This window comes from Pogoniulus pusillus, chromosome 9 (genome assembly GCF_015220805.1).
Source record: "Pogoniulus pusillus isolate bPogPus1 chromosome 9, bPogPus1.pri, whole genome shotgun sequence".
NCBI classification, from domain to species: Eukaryota; Metazoa; Chordata; class Aves; order Piciformes; family Lybiidae; genus Pogoniulus; species Pogoniulus pusillus.
In genome coordinates, this window is record NC_087272.1 from 8112538 (window position 1) to 8136592 (window position 24055).

General features: G+C 39.3%; 1 long non-coding RNA gene across 5 annotated transcripts in view; it reads left to right on the forward strand.

The window, feature by feature from the left end:
• The window catches only part of LOC135178021 (uncharacterized), a 146434-nt gene that overhangs the window by 50269 nt on the left and 72110 nt on the right, over positions 1 to 24055 (forward strand). For all 5 annotated transcript variants that reach the window (XR_010303317.1, XR_010303319.1, XR_010303316.1 and 2 more), the window contains one exon: positions 12036 to 12151. This is a non-coding gene — a long non-coding RNA (uncharacterized LOC135178021). The remainder of the gene's footprint in view (positions 1 to 12035; positions 12152 to 24055) is intronic.

Genomic DNA, 24055 nt, shown 5'->3' on the forward strand with positions numbered 1-24055 from the left:
GGTTGGAGAGACCTGCATGGAGGAATCTTATGGGTTAGGGCATTAGGAGTTAGAGGGCCCCAAGAGATCTGGTTAATATTCAAGCACCACTTCCTCCAAGCATCAATACATCCCTATGAGTAAGAAATCAAACAAAGTAGGCAGAAGACCTGCATGGAAGAGCAAAAATCTTCTGGAGAGACTCAAATGGAAGGAGAAAGTGTGCAGAATGAGGAAAAAACATAGCAGCCACTTAGGAGAAATACAGGAATGTTGGCAGAGTGTATAAGAATGCAATGAGGAAGGCTAAGATCCTCTAGGAATTAAATCTGGCAGAGAATGTTGAAGACAACAAGAAGAGATGGTTCAAATATGTCAGTAGCAAAAGTAAGACTAAGGAAAATGTGGACCTGCTGAAGAAGGTGAAGTAATTTTTAAAATAAGGAATTTGTTTATTAATGTGGACTTCAGTTATGTGAAAGAAAAAAAAATATCAACATATTCGTCTGTATTCCTGAAGAAAAGGGCTTTTCTCTGTATTCTGATCTCATATTTACTGAGTGATGGAATAATTCAGCAAAAATCAGAATTGCCTCAGCACAAACTTGATGCAAAACTCAAACTGGATGTGAACTGTTACAACTTAAATATTTCATCCAAACCCAGAAGATATCTTTTAGAAGTTAAGTTGTGTGGGGTGAGGCAAGGCTCAAGTGCCTCCTTTTTTTAAAGGGAAAACTTTTCTGTGTCATAAATGTCAGCTGATCTGAAATATTCTGGTTTGGATCGTTATTCCCAAAATAATAACTGAAAAAGGATGAAGTATAGCCTTGAATGTTTCTGCCGTGCTTGATAGAACAGTGAACACTCACTATCAGAATCCCAGGTGAAGTGAAATGTTGTCATTGCTGTCTGTAGCCGAGGTCTTCGCAACAGCAGAGAGGGAGTGCCCCAGCAGAAGGAGGCTGGTTCATGAAAACTAGTTCATAAAGATGAGCAGTCAGACACACTGATGAGACCTTGCAAAGACACTGGGTACAGATGTTCACAGTGTGGATTATATATTGCTTGTTGTTCTTCTTGCCTACCTTTGAGACCGTTAGTGAGAGCTGGTCTCTCGAAAGCTGTATCTATCACTACAAACACTCAAGGGTAAATATCACTATAACTGGGAAGGAAATTCTGCAGATGAATGTTTTGGCTGAATGCCTTATGAAGAAGACATTAGCTGAAATATTAGTCTATAGAACTTCCTTTCCTCAGCTGCGTTCAACCTGTTAAATCTCTTCTCAAAAAATATCAAACTCACGATTTGCTGAAATGAGATCTGGAGACATGGTAGTTCTGTCTGACTTGGAGGGGAGAAAGCTTTAAAGACTTGAGGAAAATTGAGCATCATGCTGACTTGCTGAAGAAAAACTAGTTTTCCACAATGAAGAGTGAAGTCCAATTGCTTAAAGGAAGCCAGACACATTTACAGAAAGAGCTATTTTAGAAATGTACTGTGGAAGTGACAACTGAAGACTGACAGGAATAAGTAGAACCTGGAAATAATGGTGTCATTACTCTTTAGGTGTTTATTTGATTAATTTGCTGCATTTGACCTTGCTGATAGTTAATGCAAAAACCTCAGAAAACAAAATGTTACAACATCTCCAAGGAAATGCTGTGCCATTGTAAGATTATTTTTCAGGTTCCCTCCTCCCCCCCACCTTGAGACACCAGTTTAGTAAATAGCATGTGAGTAGAACAGCAGTGACCCTAGGGACCATCCATTGCACCCAGCTTTGACAGTGTGCATCATCACTCTTCTTATGATACAGCTGGGTTTCTGAAAGGTCAGACAAAGAAATTACAGGGGTAGATGGTGGTTGTTTAGGTTCAGAGGTTAACTTCCAGGACCATACCATTTCCTGAACTGTAAGAGAAATTACTATTATGGAATGCTTTTCAAAGAGGCCTCCTCTTTGTGTTTTTAACAACACATGCCTCTTCAGTAACTCCTGTATGGAAATTAATCCAAGCCTCCTCCCAAATATCTATTAATAGCCTATCTTTAAATCTAGTGCCAAGCTAATTATTTTACTGCATCCATGGTCCACTCAATGTGAAGGCTGAAGACCAAAGGGAAAGTGTGGGAGGGGAAAAAAAAAAATCCTGCAAATCCTAGCAGGACTGTGGTTATGAGAATGTTTGCAAAGGTCTTAATAACTGTACTGACATAAAGCATTCTCTCTGCACTCACTGCAGGTGCGCTACTCCTGCTCCCCGGAGAAGCCTGTCTTTACTCCTTGAGTCTTTCCATTCAAGTGAGAGGTGGGAGGCACAGATTGATAATTTTCCCCTAGGATTCCCCCCCAGAGGTACCAAAAACGTTATGTCTTCAGTTTTTTCAGATGTTTTCCTTGGGCTCTTCCTTAGCAAGTTTACTGTAAGGTAGGACACCTGTTATTACATAGAACAGCAATAGATCAGACGGTATGCACAGTGTAGTGGAAAGAGGGAGGAAATGAGGGAAGATTTGATTTATTGTCCTGGGTAACTGATGGATCAGTCAGTTGATTTCCCTCTCTAGAAACAGGGCTTTCTGTAGGAGAGGGATCATTTGTCCCTATAAACTCTGACCTTCTAAACTTCCCGTACTAGATGAATGTTGCCAGATATTGTCACTCTCCTGTAGCTCTCTTTTTTTCCACCTTTTTCTTTCTTTTCCCCACCTCTCTTTAGTACCAGGAAGTAAGGAAATGCTTCTTATTCTAGGAAAGGAGATGGGCAGGAAGAACTTGTAAAAAGGGATAATATATTTTAGAAGAATGTGAAGTTCTTAGCATGATTTAATGACAGCTCCCTCCATCCTGTTTTGCTGTTTTGTTTTTTTTTTCTCTTAATAATGCAGAACTGCAGAAAAGCTCTTGTCCTGTATTAGTAGGAGTTTCTCAGCCATTTGCACTGACTTATGTTATACAATGTGAGAAATGAATGGAGAAAGTGAAGCTAAGACAGAAGATTTCCTGTAACTTTTGGTCACTGCAGACATGAGATAGAGAAGCTTAATGATTCGTCCAGTAACATACTAGTTTCACCTTGAATGTTGCCTATCTTTACAAAAGTTCTGATGCTTGGTAATGAAATTGGATCTCTGGGAAGCCTGCCATGGGGAACTTAAACCTAACTTCTGTAAGCTACCAATTAACTGTTGTGTTCAGTGAATAGGCTTCTTCATACCTTCCATCTATTTTTGTTTTAGTCTTTCAGTAGAATATAAATTATTTAATTGTCCACTTTCATGTTTAGTTCCTCTTTCAGTTTTATCAAGCTTTAGAACCCTTTAAAAATGTTACTGGTTAACCTCTATTTTGAAAGGAGAATATCCTAGGTTTTTGTGCTTCATGTTCTAAATAACCTACCTATGGATGTAGTCCTTAATACCAAGGTGATTGTAATCCCAAATGTCTCCTTAATTTGGCCATAAACATGGTAGTGCCAAAATCTTACATAAAAGTATTTGGGAAAGCCTCATGCATAAAGCAAGAGATAGAGGGGCAACACTTTGGAAGTCAGCCATGTGATTTCACAGGCAGTAACTTGTTCTGCATGGTACATATATATTTAAGGAGAGTTCTCTGGATGCAACATACTGGTTTCCTGCTTGGTTTGCATCACTATCTCCAGCACAATACGACTGTGAAGGAGGAGAAGCACTTATCAGGAGGATCATTCTACTGTAGGAAATTTTATAGAAGTATGAACCTGTCATGTTTTTCCTTTCTTCTGGAAGCAGAGCACAGAGAATGAGCAAAGTATTTTTCTTTCACTCCAGAGTCTGACTGATGCTCGTGCTCTGATGCCATTGAACGCTCCCATAAACTGTAGAAAGGCATTTAGCCTTCAAGTACTTTCCACTACTTAAGCAACATTCTTTCTTTTTGCTACTGTTTGGTAGGTTACTTTGTGATATTGCAGGCTAGAGAATTTTGCTCTCGGTTCTGTGGACTTGGAAAACAAAGTGCTTTGAAAACCTGAACTTAAAATCTTTAGATCTCGGAGGTATTTACATGCTAATTCTTAAAGATTATTGGAAAATGGATATGAACAATTACAAAAGTACTTGAGGCAGGGTTGGTAGGAACTCCAAATAGACAACAGTTTACATTAAATTGCAGCTGGGATGGATTTCTCACAAGTGTGGAAGTATCAGATGAGGATAATCTTTCACTGGACTATTAATCATTTGCATGCTTTCCTGTGTCACAGACTGCAACACCTCATTTGTTTCAACTCACTGAAGTTACTCTTGCCAGGATATGTGTACTCTGTGTATCTGCTGCCTCATGTGCATTAGATAACATCAGGACTCCTTTAGAAAGGTGGCAACAACTGGACAGGTGAAAAGTTAAAAAGTTAAAAAGTTAATGAGCATTAATGTCCCAGGAAAACAGGATATTGAGCACAGCTCACCAGAAGTTTTATCCCGTGAAAGCTGTGCACAGCCTTCTGAGCTACTTACATCCCTGGAGGCTGCAGATGCAGGTTCCCCCGCCAGACACACATCGTAGTGAGGTCAGGCTGCCGTGCAGCCAAGCCTCCTCCACTGCTCACCCTGGCTCTGCTGCCTGACTTAGTGCTGCCTGAATTTGTTCTGGCTTTCACTTTCACAGCTTCAGGCTGATAGGGAGCGAGTGGTTTTAAAACACTGCCAACCTAGTAATCCGGTTTTCTTCTTTGCTTTCAGCGTTTTGCTTTGGTTTTTTTCTATTTGTTTGTTTGTTTTTCCTGGTATAACAATAGCTTCACACAGCAGATGTCAGCATGATATAGTTTCTGAGCATTTCAGTAGGTCTCTTCCCAGGGCTCATGCATCTCTATAGCAAACTGAAGGCAAGGATGACAAGACTTCAGGATTCTGTGACAGAGACTCCAAGTCCTGCTGACTATCTGAGCATGTGTGCAGCAACACTTGTTCCTAAGTCATTACAAACTGCTTAAGAAGCACTGAAGTCCATGCTGTTGAGACATCAGTGCTGCTGTTGGCTAGATTAGGTTATTAGAGGAGCAGATTCTATAATCATCCTCTGTCTGTCTCTATATGGATTAGAAAATCGTGACTATGACATGACTGCCTTCCTACTGATGCCATTTCATTTCCAAATTTGAGATTTGTCTTCAAAGAGTTGCAGTAGTCTCAGCAAACACATGGAATATCTGTAACAGTTTTTTAGCATAGACAATAAGAGAGAGCAGCTCAAAATATTGTCTTCCTTTGCTGAGGCAGATATTTTATATAAATTGATGCCAGAATTTCCTGTTTCCAAAAGTAAGGGGGAAACAATATGACTGAAACAACCACCATAAAACTCAACAAGTGTTTGTAAAGTTGAGTATTGAGTGTTTGTAAAGTGGAGCAAAATTAATGGCTTATGTCTAATTAATCAGGTTGGGGGATGGTGGTTGTGTGATTAGATTACTTTTTTTCTTTTCCTTAAAGTTTTTTATTTTAAAAAGTAAGGAGAAAGTCACATCTTGAATAGTTGTGTGATTTTTATTACTATGATATTGCTGTGTTGTATGGGCTTTTCTTGCATGACTGACATATACATACCAACTATACATACCCTGACCTCTGACGGCTTTTCATTCTTCAAGTAGATGTTAATTTATATCCCTTTATGCCAGTAATATCACTTGTATATCATTCTATATATATTTGGAAAGAGATTGTGCTTCGTCTTTTGCCTGGAAAGTGATGTTGCACTTTTGGAGCAGTGTGAGAGTTTATAGCATGGTCACATGTGTGACATTTTGAGGCACAGGGCTGAAGCATAAAGACTTCTCAATGTCTTCAGAGCAAGGCAAGTTAGTATTGGAAAAGTAGCAGCCAAAAAGTACATATTAAACATGATCTTTGCCTCAGCGAGCTCATGGCACTGTAGCAAGTGATTAATTTCTCTAGCTGCTGGAGCCAGTCTGCTACTACTCCTTGCCCTGTGTTGTGTCTCAGCCACTTATTACCTGTTGCAGTGTACACCATCAGCAGCTCAGCCCAGCTCCTAATAGAAAGCATGTGGTGTTTGTTTTGTTCTTGTTTGCCTGGCTTGCTATACTTGCTCACAGCAGTTAACATGGGCACCTTAGCCTCTGATCACCATTGGTTCAGCCTCTGTTGCTCTAAAAAACCAAAGAGGAAAAGCAGCTAATAACCCTGTTCCTGAGCCAGGCATCAGCAGATGTTTCTAGGTGATTTCTTTGCGCTTCATCGGCCAGTGGGGACTTCCAGAGCTGTGTTCTCCTGTTTACTGTGTACACGTGCCAGAACAGTGGAGATGTGGGAAGTTGCATGTTTACATCAGGAAGTCTTTGACCACAAACACTTGAGCCTCTAGAAAGGCTGTCAGGAGTATTGTGCTTTCAGGCTCCTGTGCCAGCACAGTCTGCGTATCTGATGCTGCTGTATAAGCTTGATGAAGGGACAGGGAACTATAGGCTAAAGCACTGCCTATGCTTACTGTGGTGCATCCTCAGAAAGTTCAAAGGATGGATTGGCCCACCCCACACCCCTGCCCTCTTGACAGGGGCTCAGACAAGGTGCTTCCCTAACAAGGCAAATATGAAGTGACAACTTATTTTTCTTTTTTACCATTAACATGTGGAAATCTCTCTTCAGAGCTTGAACACCCCTTGCTCTGAAGTCATACAGGCATGCTTTCTGAAACTACTGATGTTAGTATTTCTACCAACATTTTTGGAATCTTGGGGCATCTCCATTATTAATTAAGGTTGTACTGAGATGTGATGCTATCTCTCTGGCTTTCTCTTCTTCCATATCTTTGTGTAAATCTCTGTTTTATAACTGAGGAGAGTTAAATCTGCTATTGAAATGGACTTCCATCCATCCCTAGGAGTGCCATAAAGTTTTAATGTCTTTGTTATTTAGTGTGCTGTATATGTCAGGACTAGTTTTCTTTTTTTCACAACACTGGACAGTTACCTTATCTCTATAGGATTCTTACTCCCTACAGTCTTCCCATCTCCCCTAAATAAACTGATGCTGTCTTGTGGCTACAAAACTATTCTTCTGGAGACAGACAGTTTCACAAAGTACGCTGTGTGTGTGGTTAGTATTCACAACACATACTTCATTCATAATTTATCATTAACTTACTCATTTTAATTTCTTCCCAGTGGGGTCTGTAACACACTGGTGTTATCCAGTTTCTTTCTCCAACAGCTCTGGCCATCTGGAACAGTCTTGCTGTATGTCTTCACTTCAGCTACACTTTCCCATTTTTAAAAATGTGTAAATAAAAACTATCAGATACAGAGTCCTAAAATTGCACACACACACAAAAAAAAAAGGACTTAGTTTTCAGAGTGAACTGAAACTCCTGAAATTATCACTGAACTATGTAACCTTACCACAATGGGCAGTAATCAGTGAAGAAGAAAGTTCCGTATCTTCTGGCCTGGAGGTTATAAGTCCTAAAGAAGGCTTCTATGTTTAGCATTTCAGTTAGTGTGTGAGCTTTGAACTGCATCACCCATTCATCCGCACTTAAAACGCACTGGTGCTCTTTGTGCACTGGATTTTCTTCAGCTGCACCTAAACCAAAAAACATACCCTGATCTATTAGTGAGCATTCAGCCCATAGGACCAGGGTGCTGGTCATCAGAAGCAAAAGCCCCTGGATAGTCATCAGTGGAACTATCTTACTTTCAAAACCAGCTGCTTTACTCTAGGTATGTTCTACTGTACCACACCACCTGCAAATACATGCTTAGTCTATATTCTTTTTCCTGCTAATTCCTCATAATAAATATTTTTTCAGTGTTCCTTTGAATGCTGAAGAAAACGTCAGGAAAAATATTTGTCTTCCTCCTTGCTCATCTGTCTGAAATAATTCACATTGGCAAACAGTGTTTAGCTTTAAAGCACTATAATCTTTGTTTGGCTTCAGAGAACGTTTCTCCAGCCAGCCTTGCCTGATTTTAATGTCAGCAGGAATAGTTTGATTTCTCCTTAGCTGGTAAAATGACCTGTCTAATGACAGTGTCTTAAAGCTGTAAGACTGTTTTCCTGAGACACGTTAGTCCTCACTTCTCAGGGTGGATCTAGAAGACAAAATGATGCATCGGAAACATGTTATGAAAGATAACCTTATTTTGGCTTTGTCTTAGCAAAGTCTGCAAGGAGGCACTGAACTTCTTCACCATCTGTAATGCATATCTGGGTATGTAATTATGTGCATTGCTGAGCAGTCTTCCTTCTACACTGTTTGGTAATTAAATCTGGTTCCTCCAGATCTTTCCAGCTACACCTGCATAAATCCTACTAGGAAGTGATGCCACCACACCTGTGGTAGTTCAAAATGCACCAAAGACTGCTTTCTTTTCCTCTACAGCTCACCCTGCATGGGTTTCCTTACAGCTTTCAAGTCTCCTTGATGCACTCCAAATCTTTTCTCCTCAGGTTTGCAGAACAAAAGCTTTTCACAGACATCATGTTGTTGAAAGTTGTGTAGTGGGACCTGAAGAGGCACAGTCACAGTGTTTCCTCAAGATGAAATGAAAGCTCATGCTGGATGTGTTTGGGAATGCTATTATAATGTTGGCCAGGAGATTTCATTCTCAAACTTCTGAAATATACCCTGGGCTCTACTTCAGTGGCTAGTAACAGTATTTGTAAGTCATACATGACTACCTTTTGTTTCCTCTTGATGGCTATAATTTTGTCAATATAGAATCTGTATTTTAGGGCTGGATTTTTCACATGTGGAACTTTATTGGATGATGACACATCTGGGGCACTGCAAAGCAATGTTTCTGCATTTTTTTTTTTTTTAAACAGAGGCAAAATAGTTTTTGTAAATGGAGAAAGGAGATTTTCCTCTCCTACCTCACTGGAAGTAGGAAAAAGGAACTTCCAGCTAAAAATCTGGCATGACTAGTTTTTTGAAGTGTGATGTATTTAAGTGCTAAGGCACTTAAGGATAAAATCCCAGGTTGTGAAGGTACAGAAGAAAACTGTAGGGGCTCTGTTTGCAAAGGATATTTCAGCCAGCACAGGCATCATAATGCTTCAGAGGTGTCCAGCAATTGCAGACCTTGCAGCAGCCATTTCACAAACATCTTCAGTGAAAGTTTCTTCACAAATTATTCTTGGTCTAGTTGAATGACTGAGGGAGGTTGTCCCAGGGAGAGATTGTGCACTGCTGTGTGAAGACATTTGAATGATCTCATTTACTTGATGCAGTTTAGCTAGAACAGGACTGAAGAGGAGGACGAGAGCAGAGTTACAGGAATTTGGGGGAGGACACAGCATTAGGAAAAAGAACAATCAAATTGTATTGATGGTACACAATTACAGGAGAAAACTGATGGCCTACAAATGCCAAGTTGTAGCCAGAGGAGGTCCTCAGAGACTACTAAAGCAGTTGGGACAGCATAAGGAAGAGCTGTACTGGAGTTGATCTCAAATTTCAGCCTGGTAGTTAAGACTGTGTGTTTGGTTAGTCTGCGGAGGAAAGCATGACCCTCTGCAAGTGGGATCAGGAGTGTTTTTTAAGAGGGAGAGCTGTGGATGCAGCTGGAAGAAGCATGATGGTTACTGGCTGCTCATCATATCCTTCCTCCCAGAGGTTTTCATCCTCTCACAGCTGCCAGCTGAGTTGGTCATGTGGATGACCCCTCACCTGGCTAAGCAAAAAGGATCTAGGCTAGGTTGATTACCAAAGAAGTACAATTGAAACTAATCTGTCTCATGTTGATTGAAAGTAGCTGGAGAATGCTCCTACAGGCTAATCAGTGGGAGGGTAACTTCTATTAGCAGCAGGCTGTGGAAGACAGTAACCTCTTCAGGTGAAGTGCTACTAAAAACCCCAAGTAACTAAATGCATTAACAGCTGTGTGGATGTTTATAGACAAAGCAAAGGAGATGAGTAAGGACTTACTGGGGCTGGCAGGAGAGGATGAGGTTAAAAAAAAAAGTCATTGGAGGAGGAGGAAATCAGAGGTTAAAAGTGGGGAAAATAACCTGTGTTTTATCAGTGTAAATTTTTGATGTGTTCTCTGCAGGGATGGCTCCTGAGCCCATGAGAATTACATTGTTTCTCTGGCTTACTGTAGATGCACATACAGTTTCTTTTTTTGTCCTTGGTGCGCTAACATTGTCTATGTTAGCCTGACAATAGAAAACACTTAGGGGCTTATTTAGAAAAGCCATGAGACTTACCTCCTGTTGCCATCTGAAATTTTTAATTTCATATCAACTTCTTGGCATTCGACTGTGGTGAAGAGTTACATTGCAGAGTTAGGTTGCTGTCTACCTGTTCCCTCCACTAGTTGTGGGAAGCTGTTTCTTGTTCTTTGCCTGTCCTGCAAAGCTGCCCCCCTGTTCTAAAAGACATGTACAGTAATTGGCCACCTATCTGGTCACAGCTTCTCAAGAATTAGTTCCATCTCACATGTAACGAGCCAAAAGAAAGAGAAACCAGCACTACTTTGCTCTCTGTGCACACCTTGGTGGGTTTAAACAATTACAGTGCATCACAGGGGAGATGAGCAGAGAGCTGTATGAACCTTTTCTTTTCTCTAGAGCTATAAGATTTTTACAGTGTTTTAATCAATTTCTGCTCTGTTTTCCCCCTCCAAATACCTTATGCACTAGTGGGACCTATTGTATTTATTCACACTGGACATTTTTACAAGAAAAGCTATTAAGAGGAAGGACTGAAATGGTCCAATTTACCACGTATCCGGAGGCTTAACCAAAACTATTACATAAAAGAATGGAGGAAATTAAGAACAGGGCCTTCAGAATACTAAATGCCAGTGCAGTTTTTTTTTTTCTTAATTTTCTTTCTGTCTAATTAACTCTGTCAAGAGTTTGAAAACAATTACACACTAAAAAGGAAAAAGGCTAAAATAGCTTTACCTAACTCTTCTGTGTGTGCTAAATACTTCCATGCCACACTGCAGGCTTTTGGGCTGTAAAAGAAATAGTTTTAAAATGGCTAAAATGAACTCCAGTGGAAGAGTTCTGTCCTCAGTTACTGAAACATGCAATTAGAGCCTCCTAGATAGTTACACAGTGGGCTGTAAAGGTTAAAGAATGATTTAATTTAGAGAATACTATTCAGAGGAATATGACTTTAAAAAAGAAATACTTGTCTAGTTGATTTTTTTTTCCCTGAAGGCAAAAAATGGAGAGAAATAACTTTAAGAGACTTACAGTATATTCCTTTTTTTTGGTAAGATTAATCAAGACTAAATTAAATTTTATAGAAAGGATAGTATCTTGAGAGCAGTAGCCTTTTTTACTTTGGGTTGTAAATAACCAGGTTTACTTCCTAGTGTTATGATTTTCCTTCAGCCACCATCCCATTTTTGCAGTCCTTGCCTCATATAATCTCAACATCTGCACATACTTCGATCACAGCATAAAGATTGTGGCATTAATTTAATTTGATGGTAATTGTAGGGGACTTCTGCATGGATAATGATGAGAACTGGTAGAAGAAAAGACTATATGTTATCCAGGAATCAAAACAAAACGCTCTGCTTTTAAGCTTGATGAAATATGTGAAAAATCTCATTTCCAGCAAGATTTTAATTAGCTCATGAAAATCTACCTCTTTGTATGAACTTTCAGCTGGAGCTGAAAAGCAAAAGAGTCTAGAAACTGCCAGCTCAGTCACAACTGCTGAGGCAATTTAAATCCATGTGTTACCCTATACTTTTACTGCAGGAACAGAAAGTGTTTCCATCTAGAGGGACATCTATAAGCCACAGTGACCTCTGCTGTGGCAGATTGCTCGCTAGAGTCTTCTGGAATGCTTGTGCAAGGTTTTTGTATGTGGCCTTTGGGGCGAAAGGACATGTCAAAAGTATTAATGTTCACTCATCAACAGGGCATTTTTTTTTCTCTCTACATTAACTAAGCACCTTGACTACACTCATCACAAATAAAATACTGGGGATTTTTGCTGCTTAGAAGCTCTAGTTCTTTTGCCTTTGGCTGTTGATTTGGAGCCTTATTTATCTTCTATTTTGGCTTGTTTCAGCCTCCTGTTCCCAGGCATAGTGGGATGCATATTTCCTGTGAAGAATTCTAGGAAAAACAAGACAAACTACGAATTGCCTTAGCTAGCAGTATAACAACAGAAAGCATGGTGTGATGGTAAGTCTTACTCCAGTGCTACTGTGTGCTGAACTCTGTAATTTTTGTCTCGGTGGATGTGTTTTTCTAGATGTGTGCTTTTCTTGTGCCAGAAAAGACTGTTGAGGCTTCCTCATAAAGCAGAAAGAACTTTTTAAGGCTCATTTCTACAAACTCTTATTTCTAAGCTACAGACTGAGAAAATGCCATGAATAAGCGATGCACTTGCAAAATGAACCTGAGACCTGCGTTGCAACCAAGGTCATCATGTGGACCCAGTTTCTTTGCTGGGTTAGCTTCAAAGGTGTTTTTTTTAATCTGTTGTTTTTGCCTGTGGTTACAAGAATCTTGATTTTGATTCCTAATGAGTGTGCTGTCATGCTGGTGGTGATTTGCCTCATGGTGTGTTGGAACTGTGAATAAAATTAGGAGGGAGACATTCATTGTATTCTCTGAAGTGTTTTACAGCCCAAGTGGAAGAGACAAATGGGCAAAGGGAGAAATATGAGACACAAGTTGATTTAATGGTGGGCTTGGCAGTGTTAGGTGAACAGTTGAACAATTGTCTTGAAGGTTTTTTTCCACCATTAATGATTCTGTGATATATCAAGTAAAAAAGAGATTGTTTGCTTGCTTTCCTGGGAGTTCCACAACTGTCATCTTTTTGTTTGCTTGCTCGTTTGTTTTTCGTTTTCCTTTTTTGTGTTTTTGTGTTAGGTTGAGGGTTATAGCGGAATTTAAGAGAGGTGAAGTGCTCGGTTCTAACCCTTTATTCTTTGGCTGAGCCCTGCTGAGAAAGGCTGTCCAGCTAATTAGAAGTCTAGTGAGAAATGTTGCTCCTATGCTTCCACTTGGAAGCCAATCAACCATTTGCATATGTTAGACTTGTGACTTTACTTGAGGCTTGTGATTACAGCAAGGCTATAGATCTTCACAACAACAGGCCACCACTGCTTACACTTGCTTTTGGTGCACTTGCTTTTATTGTGGAGTCCTAAAGAAAACCTAGCCAAGAATGGACTCAGAGTAATGTATCTACTAGTAGAACATAGTCTTTGAAAAAATGAATCAAATACAAGCCCAAACAACAACATGCAGTTCTTGGATGCATTACCCCAAAATCGGTGGCTACAGCTATGCACCATGAATTCAAAACTGGATGTTGGTAGTAGAACCAAAGAATGGAGAATCTTATAAGCAAATCCTTTTAAAACAGAATATCTTAATGTAACATGACCTTTGATAGTATCCAGCTTTCTTTGTATTTTGGTAAATCTTTATTTTTACTTAGAAAACAAGTACTTAAAGCAATGCTGCTTCATCTTGTTCATATCTGATAAATAGCACACGTTATTTATGTGAGAAAGTTCCATTTGCTTAACAGGATAAATGTAGCCTTGAGTTAACATTCCAATTTTCATCTAAGTGTGAATAGTAAAAGAGATATTCTGATAGTTGGTTGGTAATCTGTATAATTTCCTTTGATGTCCAGTAACATTTTTATTGCTATTCTAGTAATCAGTTTATAGGTCTCTATTAATACAAACTGTCAAACTGAGAGCAGTTCTTACTCATTGCTGACTCAAAAGCAGAGCTGCCTTATGGATTTTCCTACTCTTCTCCCTTCTCTTTATGATTGGGGGTTGCCCTTTGAAGTTTCATTGGAAGGTGTTAGCAGCCCATGTATGCTAGGTTGGCCTATTTTATTTTTTCTTTTAAAGTAGGGAGAAATGATACAAATAAACAAATGAGCTCAAGAAATAAGAAAATCTGTTATGGACCCATAGTACTTGGTCATTACTCTCCTTTGACTGTTAAACTGTAGGTACTTTAAGACAACAGACTTTTTCTTTCAATAAAGTAATTGTAGATCTGCACAATATGTGAATGATTAAAGTATATGTTGACTTTACAATGTACCTCCAATGTCTGTTTCTAAACTATGACAAAAATCCTTGGTTTTATGGCTAGTATCCAAAGGAAAAAGAATTCAGTTGCTCTTATCCCCAAACTGTCACTAGTTTCATGGTCGATAATGTTCCAGGTTCAGGTAATTTAAGATTCTTGGAGAAAGTGTTTAAGTGTTGTGGTTTCTACAGTAATGATATGTACTGCATGAATTCCTAGATTTGACTCTTGAAAGCTTTTAAAAACTTGCCAAGTCACCTTGGGAAAAAAAAAAGGGTTTCTAGGTTTCTAACCATCTAACTCCATCAGTGACAACTGATAGTTACAGGTCAAAGCACAGAGGGACACCTGGGATCAATTATTGATGTCAGAATTTGATTTTAATCATCTTTGCATGTGAGTAGAGGCTAATTTATTTGTCCTCTGTACAGATGTTTTCATTGGCTGCTAAACAACACTGTTTTAATTTATGAAAGGTCATAACATAGTGGCAAAGAGGTTTCAAGATGTTTCTGTAGCTAACCTTCTTTCTGCAGCAGTTATCTTTTCTCAAAGTATATCTGGCAAAGGTGTACCACAACATTTAATCTTTAAAAACTGCATGAACATACCGTGTCCAGTAGTGTGAATTGTGAAAGCCTTCTCACTAATTGTGATTCAAGTGGTTTAACTCTCTGCGTGATGTTATGTATTTAGTGTGTGAGCTTGACAAAGGGATACAAAAGGATAAATTGGAACTTGCCCAGAAGTCTTCCTGAATCATTATGATTGTGCTAGTTTGAAGCAGAATGTTTTGATGAGGAGAACTAGATTACGGGCTGTGGAAAGAAAACAGTGGTGATGTCTACTTTGCTCACAGGCTTGCTGAGATGTATAGGAACAAGAAATAAAAGCATTAGATAATCACTCTCACTTGGGCTGCTGGCTGAACTGCATCTCTCTAAGCTCACCCTCTATTTTGGACTAACCCACTTTGCTTCCTAACCCCCTGGCCGAACCTCCATTCTTCCTTGGGACTGGAGTAAGGTTGAGAGGGGTAGGGGGAAGGTGAAGGGGTGGTTGAGAGCCTCTCCTGCATCTAACAGACTTAATTTGGCTAAGTTTCGTCACCAATATTTTTAAATAGTAGATGAAGCACATCAATGTATGCCAGTGAGGACAAATTTGGGCTACTTTCCTTCAAATTCACTCACAGAGGTATTCCTGAAGAATAGGGATTATGTGTATGCCACTTGATAGGGAGGAAAAAGTAAAAGTCTCATAAGTAGCACAATTTTTGTTTTTCTTTCAGTTCTTTGTGATGGATTATTCTTTCATATTTTATACTTCCTATGTCTAAAGACTCTCCATTATCATCAATACATTTACTCAGTAAAAACAAATCAACAAAGCCCAGGAGACTGAACTGCATAATTAACGACTGCCTTTTTTCCAGAGCTGACATGGTTTACTAATGAAGTACTCTAAAGTTTCTTTTGCTTTATCCCCATGCATAGATAAAGGATGTAGAGGTAGGTCTAATAAATTCGTAGAGATATTTGTACAATGGTCTGAAATAGCTATGGTCTGATTATAAAGGACCCTAATCAAACCACCCCCCCCCCTCCAGAAGAAGGCACTCAGCAGCTCCTACTAAATTGTTGCATAGGTTGTTGGTTTCCTAATGTCCTGGCTTGAATTAGAACAAACCTCTATTCAGTGATTTTACTTTTCAGCTCAGTCTCTTCTCAGTAACTGCAGTTTCTGAAACTAATGGCATATTTTTGCAGACAGCATCCACTTTTAGCAGCAATAACTCTAATGTTTGTAGTTTGTACCAAGGACTAATATGCAGGCCAAAGCCGCTGCTAAACCTTGTGTACTATGTTGGGGGTGCAGAAAGTAAAAGGCCACACCTGTGGGGAGAAGGTGGTGACCCTAACTTTATCAGTGAGATATTTCATTCCAGAATCAACCAGGTTGGACAAGAGCTCTAGGATTGTCAAGTCCAACCTATCACCTAACCCTTCTAATTAACTAAATCATGGCATTAAGTGCCTCATCCAGCCTCCTTTTAAACATCTCCAGGGATGGTGACTCCACCACCTCCTCAGGCAGCCCATTCCAGTAGGCAATCACTCTTTCTGTGAAGAATTTCTTCCTAATGTCCAGCCTAAACCTGACTTGGTGCAGTTTGAGACTGTGTCCTCTTGTTCTGTTACTGAGTGCCTGGGAAGAGGGACCAAACCCCGCCAGGCTACAACCTCCCTTCTGTGTAAACCTCAGCGATCACAAGGATCAGGCTACCTTCTTCAAAGGCTGTCATCTGAGGAGAGCTCTGTCCATTCGGCCTTTCATCCTGATCCATGAGCTTCTGAATCCAGTTCCCATCTGCAGAGTCCAGTCTGGGATTTCCTCAGTGTCTGACCACCGCGTCAGCGGTGACTGTCACTAATTGTCATCAGGGGGTTTGGTTCACTATTAGCTTTAGTTATACACACATATATATATATATATTCATATATATTTAATTTTGTAGTTATTACTTTCATTAAAGCTGTTAGGGTTTTGTTTTCCAATCGACAAGTCTTTCTCCCTTCTTCCGTTTATCTTGCATTTTGAAAAGGGAGGGGGATTAATAAAGAGCATTTGTGACTCATTAGTGGTTGCCTCAGCCCTAACCCTTGACACCTTTAAAAGTATCTCCTGGCTCAGATAAATTATAGGGTGGCTTTTTTTTTAGTGTATACTGAAACTCTTCAAAGTATTTGTTATCTTAAAATGTCCTCAAAGGCTCCCATAAAGGAGTATATAAATTATTTCACATTTTTTTCACTAGCAATTATCTAGGAACATTTTCTTTCCTTCAGCAAGCAGAGTTCAGGACTTTATCTTGCATTAAAATTGCACCATAAAGCATGGATATGATACTGCGCTGTTGAAAAAGAGACAAGTTAAGCCAAATGTAAAGATAAAGGACAGAAACTTCTTCAATCCCAATTCACCAATTGGAAAATAAACTAAGCAGCTCTGATGGAGAAATGATCCTTAAAAATTAAAAATAGCCTTTGTTCTTTTACTGCATTTAGTTTACAAGATGAACAAGACCGAGCAGGGCAAATATCAACTCTTAGGCGATTCCCTTTGCTTTATATTCATGCTTCTACAAAACATACAAATCCCTTCCTTTTGGGAGAATTTAATATAGCCTCTTGCAATCCCCAGAGTAACTGTATTATGCAAGATCTTGCCCTTAGCTGGCAAAATTTTTGTGCCTTAGTTCAACAACAAAAGGTGAAAGCAAAGTGAGTGATTTCTAGGTTATTTCATTCTGCAATAAATAGTTGTATTAAAAAACACCCCTCTGAACAAACCACAACACACAAGTCTTCCAAAGCTTAGAATTCCCACTCTGAAATCAGAACTAAAACTTGTATTAGGTATTTTCACTGAAGTTGGGTTTTATTACATCTGGGGATTGTAGATCCTTATTTTCTGGGTTTTCAACAGCCTTACTTATGAATTCAACTTCCTTGTTCTTATATGAAATGTAATATTCGTGCAACTGCAGGAATTCCACTGTTTTGAGACATTTTAATTGGCAGCACATGATACGTGGTATAAAATCCTGGCAAAATGGCACTTATTATTTGACTTAGTAAACAGGGTCTGAGTTCTGAGGTGCTAGATTTGGCTAGATTCTTCTGCTAAAATTGCTTCCCAAGTGTTGTGTGGGATGATAGTCCACCCTATTTGAAAGGTTCTGGAGAATGGAAAAGTGAATAATGGTGTTCAGCCTCAAAGAAAGAAAAGCTGATGCAAAAAAAGCTATGGGGAGATGATTAGGCTGACCTCTTTCTTTCAGTCTGTGACATTTGTTCACATGTGTAGACTTGAGGAATTTGTGAAGTCCTTTCTGATGTAGCTTGAATGTGTTGGAAACAGCATTAATTCTTTACCATCGCTCATAATTGAAGCTGGCCAGGAGACTAATTGTTTCTTTCAGGTGTGGATCTTGTTACTGTAATCCATGTGTGTGATACCTTAAGACAAGACAACTCCACGTAGAACATAACCATATCCTCTCCAAATACGAGCTGGTAGTAGTATAGCTTATGAGCACCATATGTTAATGGTGCTGTGTGATATGTGTCATTTGCCGGGGGGTTTTAGTGCTGTTGAAGTTGGTGCTTTGTATTGATTTGAAATCTGCCACTTGTGAAATATCATCATCTCTGTGGTTTTAAAGCTGCAGAGAAGCTGGTGTACTCCTCTAAGTATCATGTTCTTTGTACTGTTGCCTCTTCAATACTCTGAATCTTCAAGAACACTCTTACCTGTTCTCCAAAGAAGAGCTAATCTAAGTGTCATGAAACAGTGAGCAGATTATTATTAGGAAATGGTTATGTCCCAGTTACAGAATAGGTTCATTGAATTCTTACCAATTTTCTGAGATCTCCTTGTAGTCAAAAAATCCCATACCTTGTATAAGAGGCCAGGAACTTACCATTAGTACTGTTAAAATCTTAATAGTCTAATCAGAGGACTATTATTATTCCAGTTACAACAACACTGCCACTTCTACTCCAAAGTAAAGGTAGCTAAAATGATGCTTACACACATTTTCTATTACGTGTCCCTTTCTCTAATGTTGTACCTAAGCCTTCTACTGGCACACTGGGTCTAAAGATCAGTGCTTTTGGTTGGAGCAGAAGGTGAATTTTCTGAGGAGTTGTCAGAAAGTATTTTGACTCTATCTCTGGGGGGTCATTCTCTTTGCTCTAGCATCCTCTCACAGGCATTTTAAAATGTTTGCTAACATGGTCTGCACCCATCACATGATTTCCTGTTCTGTAATCCCACATTGCATTTGATTTTACCAGATATGAGTATTTTGATGTATGTTTGAGACTTGTTCTTTGCTCTCTTGGGTATCTCTACCGATGATTTTACCCAGCTTTCATGAACTCATCCCTTTCCTGGCTAGTCACTGACCACTGGTTGCCAGTAGCTTACAGCTCTGGAACCTCTGGGGGCATTCTGTGTCCTTTGCCCTCTGTGTTGCTTTTTTGGTTTACAATCCCAAGCAGTGCTTTTTATTGTCATCTGTTACCTAAAAGTATGACTCCTGTCATTTGTTCTAGCTTTAGCCTTCAATTTAGCTTTGTATAACCAAAGGAGGTAACACACTGCATAATGCAGAATAAAATGCAATGTTTGGCCTGTTACAGACAATGGCAACACCATATTACTGGCAATGAGACTACAGGAGAGGGTTAGCAAACTGGAGAAGCCACAGTATTTGGGATTGCTGAAAGGGAAAGCTGGGGTAGGTGAAGAAGGACAAGAGTGTGGCTGATTCAACACATGAGAGGTGAGCATGGCATGAGGAAAGGCATAAGGCATTGATTTCAGTTTGTTTCTCTATGGAAGGTATATACCTCTAGATGTGAAAGAGTAAGGATGTAAGTATCATCTTAGTGTAAAAGCTTTTCTGGTGTGACCTCAGTTTTAGAAAACAAGGTGTTTGATATGTCTCAGCAACAGAATTGTGGGTTAGCAGGATATAGACTAAATACTGAGGAACAGCCAGTTCCAGAATGTTTTAAAGCCTATCTTGCTGCCATCCAGTGCTTCTTGGAGTGCTTCCTCTTTATGCTTTCTGTAGGAGACAGTAGTAAGTCTGTGGTCTGTTGAGACTTCCCATCTGGGTGAGGAAAGTTATCCCTATGGATCCTGTCTCACCAGTTACACCAAAAATCATTCCTTGTTCAAGTGAAATACATCAACCAAGGGAAAATGAGACATTCAGAACACTGCAGATCTGTATAATCTTTGGGTATTATTAATCTTCTTTTAATTATTATTTTATTTGAACAAAATATTGAATCTGAGAGCTTGATAAATATTTGTAACAAATTTAAATACATTGTCCAGCATATTTCTGTGGGGGGAGGATCTAAAAAAAACCTGACCATTGGTTAGGGAAAACTCTTCAGCAATTTTTCCACTGGCTTAATCAGTCTGGTTTCCAGCACATCTTCAGCCAGAATGTGGTTAGCCTGAAGCTATTGCAGCTGCTGTTTGAGAACAGCAGTAGGAAAGGATTGTTAGTAGTGTGAAGACCAGACTAGTATGTTGGAGACCAGTCTAAAACTCCCCTTTCTGCCACAGAATTCCAAAGTGCCTGAGTTCTCTGTCTGTAAAATATCTGCAAGACTTCTTTTTTATAAGCAGTGTTTTCTCTGAGGAAAAAAAATCATTACATATTCTGTAAATCAGGCTGGGAAATTAAACCATAAAATATATTTAATTGGAAAAATCTTTCTTTTCTGGGGGGGAGAACCCAACCAACAAACAAACAAAACAAAAAAAAATCAAGAAAAACCAAGCCTCCAACTTGTTATAAGCTCAGCAGTGGGTTTTTTTTTTCCTAGTTCTTTTTTCCTCCATTTCAATCAGTCATTATGTCAAAAGAGTTATGACCAAACAGGACCCACTATGAAGAACCTAACGGGACAGTGGAATTACATTTTTTTTTAAAGAAACTTGGAATTCTTTGCCACTAAATTATAACCCATTCAAGAAACACTTTGAGAAACGTGGGAACTGATGAAATTGTTCTTCAATAAAGAAAATCAAAGATGATGAGTTCTATAGGCAGCATTGAGTTAGTTGCCAGTAATTAGCTTCAGATGAGATTGTTCTTTAATGTTTCTTGACTGTTCTTGGATGAATCAGAACATACGTTGAAAGTGGAATTACAGCCTTTGAAATGTTGGTGAATGCCTCTGTGCTTCCTGGAAGTAGTCCAACAGGTTGTTTGGACAAGTGGTTTGTGGGGTAGCCAGTTGCCTATAAAGGAAGAAAGAGAAAGCTGTTTAATTGTTCATGCAGTAAGTGGTCTCCTCACATACATTTGATGATGTGGTATTTTAAATACATCTAAGGAAAAGTCAATGTAATGAAATAAGAAATGCCTTTTGTCTTTTATGTGGATTGTGTTACTTGTGTGCTTAATGTAGTGTTTAAAGTTCAAGCTTTTTAATGTCAATTATTAAAACAATAAGTTCAATGAGTCTGGGGTGGGGAGAACAAACACTTTAAAGCATCAAGTCAGTAACAGTGAATTCTGGTAGGATGTATGTTGGTTTTGTGCTGGTGTAAGTACTGCTACTCTGGGGTTACATCAGTACATTGTAAATGCAGGTCAAGACTTCAGTATCTTAAATTATATGAATGCTTACAGTTAAATGAAGCTGTAAGCAGTCTTAAAACAAGATCTTGAGTTTAGAGGTGTATAAGCTTTCAGATTTCTCCATCAGATTCACATTTAATATTACTTCAAATAGGCTATAAATTTGAAAGTGTGGATTAGGTCTAGTAAGTTGAAGAAAAATATTTTGGAAACTGGGGTGGATAGTGACAGATATGAAACACAAGTAACCTTACAGCTGCTGTGACCAGGTGGAAAGGAGCAGGGTGTTATCACAGGTTCTCTTCTACAGAAGCTCTACAAAGGCAGGGAAGAGATAAGAAACATCTCCCCTAGATGAGGGACCTTAGAACTTCATCGAAATACCTGGGAGGCAGACGTCCCAACTGAAATTGAGTCATCAATCATCATCTTATCGTGAAGGGCAACTTCAGCCCTTAGGGTGTCAGCAAATGGAGATCTGGAGAAAACCCCATAGTTAGTTATAATCTAGGTACAGTAAGTGGGAACTGTAAACCCACCAGATGCCAACATGTTTGAAACGGTGTTCTGGAGACCTTTGCCCCGTGATATGTTTTCCTTATGCTTTGCTGAATGTCTGTGGAGGAGGATGGGGTGCAGGCTGTCTGCTGCAAGCTGTTTCAGAGCTTTCACAAGTACACTTCTTGTAATACCTGGCATATACAGACAAGTGTGCCTTGCCTGGTACTCTCTTCCCAGTTGCACAGAAAGTATAGTGAAATGCAGAAGCAACTTGTTTAATTTGGGACATGTAATGAGAATGTCTCTTCCTTATTACACAAGGAGCTTAATGTTCTTGATAAATCCCTTGACAAGAGCATTAGTGTTGCTGATCTGAATTACATCTGTTTGAAACCGTCTAGGTCAGTAAGTTCTGGAGTTATTTCAGAATGTTAATTTGCAACATAAAGTTTAGGCAATTTGTCTTTGTCAATTTAAACAAAATTGGATTACCTTATAGGAATCAGTCATTAGTCTTAATTTCATCTGTGATTAATTAGATTTTATTGAGGGGTTTGGTGGTTTGGTTTTTTTTCCATAGTGCCATTAGATAACTGGTATGCATTTGGAGCTATTTGGAACAGCAGGTACCTCCCCACTGCAGCTCCCAATTCCATCCATCAGTTAAAGCAGAGTGTGCTGCACTGCACCTTGTATTTGCAGGTGGCATTTCATAGTTTGAGAGATACAGATGAATATCTGGAATCAACCATCCATGGTTACATTTTCATTCTAAAATGCAGGAAAATTTCCAGATATCTTTGGAAAGAGAAATTGCCTAGAGCAGATGTCTGGTAATGATTACTATCCTAATTGTCTTTTCCAAGATTATTCTTGTATTTAAAGAAACAAATGTTGCTACTTTAATTGGGCAACACTCTGTTTCTTGCAGTACTTGTTCAGTAGTAATGGGAAAGAAAGAGGGAGGTGGATTGCTACCTGGAAATCTTAGCAGAAAATTGAATTGCATGTGGATTTAAGCACAATATGTTGAGATCTTTCAGTACTAGTGCGCAAAATTATCATCTGTTAGGCAAATATGGCTTCAATGTAATGAATTATCTAGGTATTCAAACTATACCTGGTAAATTAAAGTTGCCAACTTTAAAATAATCAACAAGCAACTGAATATAAGAAGCAGTGTGCCCAAGTGTCCAAGAAAGCCAGTGTCATCCTAGGTTGGATTAGAAATGCTGTGTCCATCAGAAGTAGGGAGGTGATTGTTCCACTGTACTCTGCTCTGGTGAGGCCACACCTTGAGTTTTGTGTTCAGCTTTGGCCGCCTCACTACAAGAGGGGTGTGGAGGTACTGGAGAGAGTGCAGAGGAGGGCAACAAAACCAGTGAAGATCTTGGAAAATAGATCTTATGAGGAGTAACTGAGGGAGCTGGGGATGGTTAGTTTGAAAAAGAGGAGGTTGAGTGCAGACCTCATGGCTGTCTACAGCTACCTGAAAGGACGTTGTGGAGAGTTTGGTGCTGGTCTCTTCTCATAGGTAAATAGTGACGTAACAAGAGAGAATAGCCTCAAGCTGCAACTGCATAGGTTTAGACTGGACATTAAGGAAAAAAAAAAAGTGGAAAGAGTGGTCAGGCATTGGAATGGGCTGCCCAAGGAAGTGGTTCAGTCACCAACACTGGATGTTGTCATGGTAGGCCTAATAGTCTGAAATAGACTTATACATGTACTGGCTCACCCAGGCATGTTTTTCTGCTCTCCCTCCTTGTGTTTTGGGGATAAGGAACTGCAGAAAAGAGGACAAAGGACCTGGAGCCACTGAGTCTAATGACTCTGACCTGCCTAGACTTGTTTTGCTCCCGTGGTAAAAAAGGTGTGATAGATTATGCAAAATTAATAACTTGTATTAATTTTGATATCCAGGCAATCATAGCTAATAACTATGAAAACTGTTTATTAACATTAAAACTCACCAGAAAACTTATTTGCAAGGTTCAAAATGCAGGGAACAGGCAAAACAAGATCACTTATTTCTTACAGTGGCAAATGCAAATATTATACTGGAAGAGGCTTTCAAGTATTTACTCATAAAATTATTACTACCTGATTCACTGCTCTAGCCATAGTCCCAGTCACTACCCAAACACAGTTTCAAGGAACTCTGTCTTGTCATCTGCTGAGACTTGATTCTTCCCAGACTTCTGGGGAAAGGAGGCAGACAATCTCTGGCCTTGTCTTCTGGTTCCTCTGGACAATCTGTGTATCTCCAGGAATTCTTATCTTGGCAAGAGACTTTCAGGTGCAGGCAGGATGTCTTGTGATGTGCAGTCTCAGTGCTATGT